Raw genomic sequence first — 7,465 nt, 5'->3', positions numbered from 1 at the left:
TCTTTTTGTAACAATGATTTTTTCTTCTACATAAACTTTGTGACCACTTGTGATCAAATTTTTATCTTATTTTTAACATAAATGTTTAGAGAACTTTTGATCTAATTTTGTTGGATAGAGTAATTTCAAACTATTGATTTCTTTCATGGAGTTCCTAATAAATCTCAAGGTTCTCATTTAGGTGACCAATTGCCAGGAGGTCCACGAATATTGCCTAATAAAGTTTATTGCTAGGAGGTCCTAATTGATCTTGATTGATAAAGTTTAGTGCCAATCAATATTGTATCAAAAATTCAAACTAATTAGGTATTGAATTAAACTTGATAAACAAATGATAGAGAAGGAAAACTTTAAACATGAACAAGATCATAAATCATATGACGATGACATATTGCAAATGATTAACTTATGCTTAAACAGTGATAAAGTTTATTGTTAATCAATATATTCTATCAAAGTTTTGAATATATTAGGTATTGAATTTAATGTCATACATAAACATATCTAATTTAATGTCATACATGCACATATCTAATTTAATGTCATACACGAACATATCTAATTTAATGTCATACATGAACAAACATATAATATAAAATGATAACCAATAATGTCGTATATGAACAAACATATCATATATTAACCAATAATGTCATAAGTCGAATAATGACATACATCAAATATAGAATGTCATATACATCAAATGTGTATCAAATATGTCCACTGATGCCTATATATATATATATATATATATATATATATATATATATATATATATATATATATATATATATATATATATATACATGTCTAGATCAACTATATCTTTTCCTTCCCACGAGGGGAAGGAAACATGTCTCTCGATGTCCTCTACCGTCGTGTGGAGGGAGACAATGGAGATGATGGGGTCCTCCTAACACGCTCACTCAACCTCTTGTTGAGGCTCTTCTCCAGCTCCAACTGATACAAAGAAAGTAGATATGAATCAATATTTATTATACGTTGAAATCAAATATATGTACACACAAAATCAATTATTTTATTACCACCATCAAATAGTCACTCTATAAGTCCACCTCAAATGCTCGTGGATGATCAGGCGTGACAAGACCCTACAAAAATTCAATAAATATAATCATTTATAAATAACATTAGAAATTTTCACACTAACTATTATAAACAACAACTAAAATGAAGAAAACTCTTTCATACCTCCGTCAATGGCTGTGAGCTAGCCACAACTGCAGCCACTCCACTATCAATAGACTGTCGCAAATGAGGAGGTGTGTCCAACATCATGAGTTGCATGCCATACAATACACGTTGCATCTAACATGAAACATAAAATAAATATAATCAAATGAATTAAATTAACATGAAATAGATGTACCTGTGTGAAGCTCGTATGATGTCTATGCTCTGAGTCCATAGTAAAGGTTGAGTGTTCTGTGGAGAACTGATGCACATGCATAATTTTTTTTTCAATCCTTAATATGATTACGTAATAAATATATGTATTAATTAAAATGATTAAATCAATACATACCTCTGGACTCGTGCAAGGGACAAAAAATGGGCCTGGAGGATCGCTGCTAGGCCCAGCAACACTCTGACCCTGAATTTTGAACAATGTCAATAGATGCTAATTAATTAATCATTCACTATACATATGAAATGTGATAAAATTAGTAAATTATAATTTTAATTTACCTTTGTGTCAATGCCAAATGTGTCGTTCAAGAACTGATCACTGAAAAGCCCATCATCTGCACCATCTGCAGCATGAGTGCCAAATGTGCATAGGGATCTGCATGAAGTGCACATGTGACCATGACGCATAGAAGGCTCCCCCTCAACTAATGAGCTCGTGGAATGGATGAGGGTCTATGTCAAAGCATTAATGGTCCCTAGAGCGCTGGCCTCTACATGTTCCTTCACAACTGAAGGAAGAGTCACATGCTCACGTTGTGGCTTGACCATAGGTTCCCTAACTCCATTAGGGTCATGACGTGCTCCTAGCCTCTCAAATGATGACCCCCCACCTCTACCTTGGGAGTCTAATATATCAAAATAATTGGGGATCTCCCTAAGGAAAAACTCACAATATAATTTCTTCAAAAAATACATGGGGACCTCGTGATTGTTGCAAGGAGGGGCATCAAAAACCATCCACCATCTATCCCAAAAATTATTTCTAATAGCATCGTGTATGCACCAATGGATGGGGAATCGTTTAGTACCCTCTCTAATAGTATTTTGCTCACTGAGTTTTCTAAATAATGCACATATACTACCTTTTGGTATTTCTTTTTTTTTTTAACATCTTCATATGATAATTTATTTGCATAAAATGTTTTTTGCTCATCCCTCTTAACCCTCCAAATATCTAATTGACCACTAACTGAGGCCATCTAAGTGTTAATGGATTTGAGGGATGATGCCAATTGAACCCTCATTGGATTGGTTTGTCTGGATTCTTTCAACCGAGCAATGAGTCTTTCTAATTCAATTTTGCCTCTCTCTATATCATTTATTATATTTTCTTGTGTGCCTGGCGGAGGTCTTGCAATTGGTTCGGGTTGTGGAATTTGTTGTTCTTCTTGAGGAGGGTTTTGGTTTTGAGGTTCTTGAGGGTTTTGAAGTTCTTGTGGATTTTCTGGTTGATTATGGACATTTATTGATAAAAAATCAATTGAAATCCAAATAAATAAACAAATCTAAATGAAATTTGTAAAAACCCTACAAAAAAATATAAAAAACCTACAAAACAATATGAAAAACATATCAAACAATGCAAAGTTAAGTTTATATCACTTATAGTGTCGCCGTGGATATGCTTGTGGTCTTGGATTTCATTGACGAGGAGGCATTTTGGCAAAGGGTGGTGAAAATGTTGGATTTTCAACTCATGTACGCGCTGCTCTCTGTAGGAATAGAAGAAAATACTAATGAAAATGATGGTTTGTGGGTCTGCAACCCATCATATATACTTTTTTTATTTTGGTAATAGTGCGTACACGCTATTTAAAATAGGGGAAAAAAAAAATACTTGTCACCTTTTTCACACCACAACTCAGTGCATATGCCCCCAAGACTTATCTCAAGGAGGGTGATTTGGTGTCATTTATGAAATGCACTGAGTTTGTCTCTATGTAGTTTGTTAATACTTGGAACAATAGGTGAGTGATTGTCAATGGGATGTCTTTTGAGATCAATAAGGAATTCATCACTAAATTTGGTGGTTTCTCCTTAGATGGCCAAAAATGGCATAAACAAACCCTTGCTTTTGTCAAACCCAGCCTCAACTAGTTACTCCACCCAGGTGAAAGTTTGACTTGAGAGTGTGGTGGTTTTGTCAAATCTCTAGAAAGAGGTATGATATGTTGTCATCCACTATCTCACCTTAGAGGGCATATTCCAAATTTTATACTACTATAATTTCTCCCATATTACACCATTTTCAAAATCATGATCTCATCTTGTTTCCCTACGTCATACTTAACTCCATCAAAGACAATTTCCTCAAGGTTAGGAAGAAGATGAAAAAAAGGTAAACCTTGTAACATCCTCCACTAGGCTTTCATTCTAAAATTATTCAATTTACATAAAATTCTTTTCCCTACCCAACCTATCAATGTCTAGGTTGTCCTCCCCAACCTGACTATTTCTACCTAAATCCCCAAATCAAGGCTAGGATGAGGTCTACTATTGATACAGAATGTCTCAAGTCCTTTACGCACCACATCCTTAAACAAATTAAGATGGAGGAGAATATCGAGATCATGGACTCAAACGTGGAAATCTAAGGAGGTCCTCTATAAACAAGTAAAAGCATGTGAATGTGGAACTCGAGCCTAAACTTGAAAGCCCTCCTAGCTAAAACTCCATTGGAAGTGAAGAATTTAAGCCCCCTTAGAAAAGGCAAAAAAGTAAAGCCTCTCAAAAGAAATATGTTGTGGATGAGGAGGAAGACAACTAATGAGGTAAAATCTATAGAAAGAAATAATGTAAGCCCTATTCCTTCCCATATCTCTAAAACCCAAAAGTATGGCACCATAAAAAAATAGAGGGTTGAAAAGGGGGAATCTCTTACCTCGCCCTCGCTAGCAAGTAAAAGGTAAACAAATACTCAATAAGGAGCCCCTAGAGATCTTTGCAGGAGAAAATTAGAATGTTGTTGAGGGTTTGGGACACATGAACTAGAGCTTTAAGAACCTTGAAGAGAGATAGGAGATTCTAGAACATATATTTGATGGTGTTACTTGGTTTATGATTAGGGTGATGGACTCAACTGCGTCAAATATTCACCTCTTTTATCTAGAGAAAGAAGGTCTCACTTCTATGGAAGGTATGGACACCATAGGCTCTTTACAAAAATTACTAGCAAATATTTGGATGTAGTGACTATTGGATAAGCTATAACGGAAAGATAAAAACAAGCAGAGTTAAATCTTGTCTTGGTTTTAGTTTTCTAGTTTTTATTAGGATGTTTATCATGGCACTTGGCCCCTATAGGCTTTGTTCATAGTGCTTCTCTAGACTCCCTTTTACTATGTTTTATGTATATATTATGGTTCAAGCTACTCATAGATTTTAAATAATGGTTAGATTTTGAGAAACTCTTATGTGGTGGTTTTCTAAATTAAGAAAGGGTGTAGCTTATGATTTATCTTTATTACTTTGATAACTTGTAGCTATTTTGCAACATTTTGTTACTTTGGATTAGACCTTGTTTTTGACAAGCTTTTAATTTCAAAAACTTCATGAAGTGTAAGACTAGCATCAATAATTCTTCTTGTTGGGACAAGATTTCTTGGTGTAGCTGAACAACATTATCTATGAAAGGTTTTACTCTATTGACCAAAAACAAAAGAAAAGTTTACATGTTAAGTTCAAGTAGACTCAACCCCAACCTCCCACATGGGAGGCTCACAAGTTAGCTCTTGTCTTTGTTCAAACTTTTTTTTAATCTAAGATAGAAAGAAATAATAAAAAACTAAAAACTAAATCTATCAAGGTTTTAAAAATTATTTATTTGTAGGATTAAAATAATATCACTAACTTATATTAAAAATTATAAAAATTAATAATATATAAAATAACTCATCAACATAAATTAAATTGAAAAAATTAAATAATACAATGAATGATAAACATTAATTATTATTAACTATTTAAATAATAGAAGATCTCTTTTTTATAAGATAGACATTTTAATATTGGAAAAAAAAATCATAAAATCATAAAAAAATCTTTCTTTAATAAAAATAAAAATAATCGATTCATAATCATTTCACATTCACAATTAAAGCCCACAAAATGCATGAAATTGTTAGCCCACAAAATGCATGAAATTGTTAGCCCACAAAATGCATGAAATTGTTAGTAAATTAATTCTTGTCACATTTGTCTTGTGAATTGACAAGTTATTAATGACAATTATATAGTACATTTAATTTTAAAAAATAGATTTTTTGCTAGACAAAATTGAACTTTCTTATTAAAAAACAATTGACAAATCAAATAAAAAGTAAATAAGATTTATATATTCATGAAAAATAAAAGATAAATATGAATTATAGAGATTGCTTTAATTCTTTAATATAATCAATTGATTAAATTAATTGTAGAATTAGATTTTAATACATTTCCCATTACCGTACAATTGTGAGTTATTAGTATTTGTCGAAAGGCTATATACTATTACATACTATTGTAATGAGTTTATCTTAACTCATTATTACATCATTTGATTTCCACTAAGTACTATTCAGTAATTTTTTCTTTTCAATTTTTAAAAAAAAAATTCTAAAGTTAACATGCTTATTTTTGAACTTATAAAATGATCAAAATCATTTATCTAAGCAATGGTTGGCTAATAGATTTCACATCTTAAACATGAATTTGACCAAACAAGTGAATTTGACCAAACAAGTGATTATTTTAGGAGGCACTACCTACATTAATAGAAACATATCATTTATAAAAAGTATTAATATTAACAATCCATGCTATTGTATACAAACATATTTTATATTTTTAATACTCGTGGAACCATTCAGTGCCATTTGAAAACTTAAAAAACTAATTTAAAAAAATTCTATAACCAATAGAAATAAGAATTTTTTAAGGCTTTGGGTTTTTTTAAAAGTTTGAATTTTCAATATATTTATGAAAATAAAAAAGACTATTTATTGAAAACCTAATAGCAATGAGAAAATTGATTTTCTAAAGCAAAAATTTAAGAAATTTTCAAAACAGTAATCTGAAGACAAAAAAGAAATCTCGAAAAGCCCAAATGCTCAACCATTAGCCAGCTTGCACTAGAATTGCTCGTTCCTTCATTGCAAAAGCTTTATAACTGAGTTATAGCTATATCTGTCAATCAGCACGGCTCACGCAGAATCCGTTGCTATGGAAATGGATCACCATGCCCAATTTATGATTGTCCAGCACCAAACAAGGCAGATAAATGCAGATTCAGACTCCATTTTTGCCCATGTCTGGTGGTGACATCATGGATGAAAGTGTCGTTGGATGGTGGCACGGGCATGACGAACGACTTTAGTTGTTCAGGACGGGTCCATTCGTGCTACACAAGGCTCTTCGAAAAAATTTTGAGCCATCCAGAAACCTCATCCACAACCTTCCTTTCCATTTGACGACAAAAACTTCACTTCTTAAAGAGTTCCAGAATTATATTTTCCCCCAAGTTTGTATACCTGCTCCCTATTGAGGTTGCCTTGAGAAAATAGTTTCGTAGGCAGAAATTGGTGGCCGAGAGATCGTTGGCTAAACATCATTGTGAGTTGTCAATTCAGCCATTCTGAAAGCAAGCTCTGTAGGTGACTCCACACACACTAACTCCATAGCACATTCCACACACAATCAGTTTGGGGAGGACTGGACAATAAATGGAAAGGATGTTTCAAGAAACATTTCCATCAAAGAACTTCAGATCATGAAAAACATAGCAACATACAGTACCTCTCATGGCATCCCTCAAACTTCATCCAATTAAATGAAATGGACACCCACATAAATTTCAAACTAGAGTTGTAATATAAATTTCAAGAATATAATGTGTATTCTTCCCTTGCAAGAGCATATATCTATTTTCCAAAGATAGAATGAACTCAATGAAGGTAGGTTGCAAAGGAAAGTTAGCCTTCTTGTTTCATGTTATGGAGATTCTTCATGCCAACGCTAAATAATTCTCTTTTGTAATTGCTTTTAGAAAATAAATGTCTTTAGCACTTTCTACTTTAAATTTGGTGGCACTGTATTCTTTATTTTACCCTTTCCTACTTCGCTTTTTCTGAGTGCACCTAAATATGAACCGAGACAACAAAACAGATAAAATAAACACCGCACCTAGCATGAGCTTGAATCCTTCAACTGTTTCATAGTCTCCATAAATTTATACAGTCCTATTTGTTATCATTCAAGCCCCTCATAACAAGGG

The sequence above is a fragment of the Cupressus sempervirens genome, chromosome 4, assembly GCF_028749045.1.
Source record: "Cupressus sempervirens isolate cs-2001-9-10 chromosome 4, ASM2874904v1, whole genome shotgun sequence".
Taxonomy (NCBI): domain Eukaryota; kingdom Viridiplantae; phylum Streptophyta; class Pinopsida; order Cupressales; family Cupressaceae; genus Cupressus; species Cupressus sempervirens.
The sequence above is the reverse complement of the archived record's forward strand: the minus strand, read 5'-3'. Positions refer to the sequence as shown.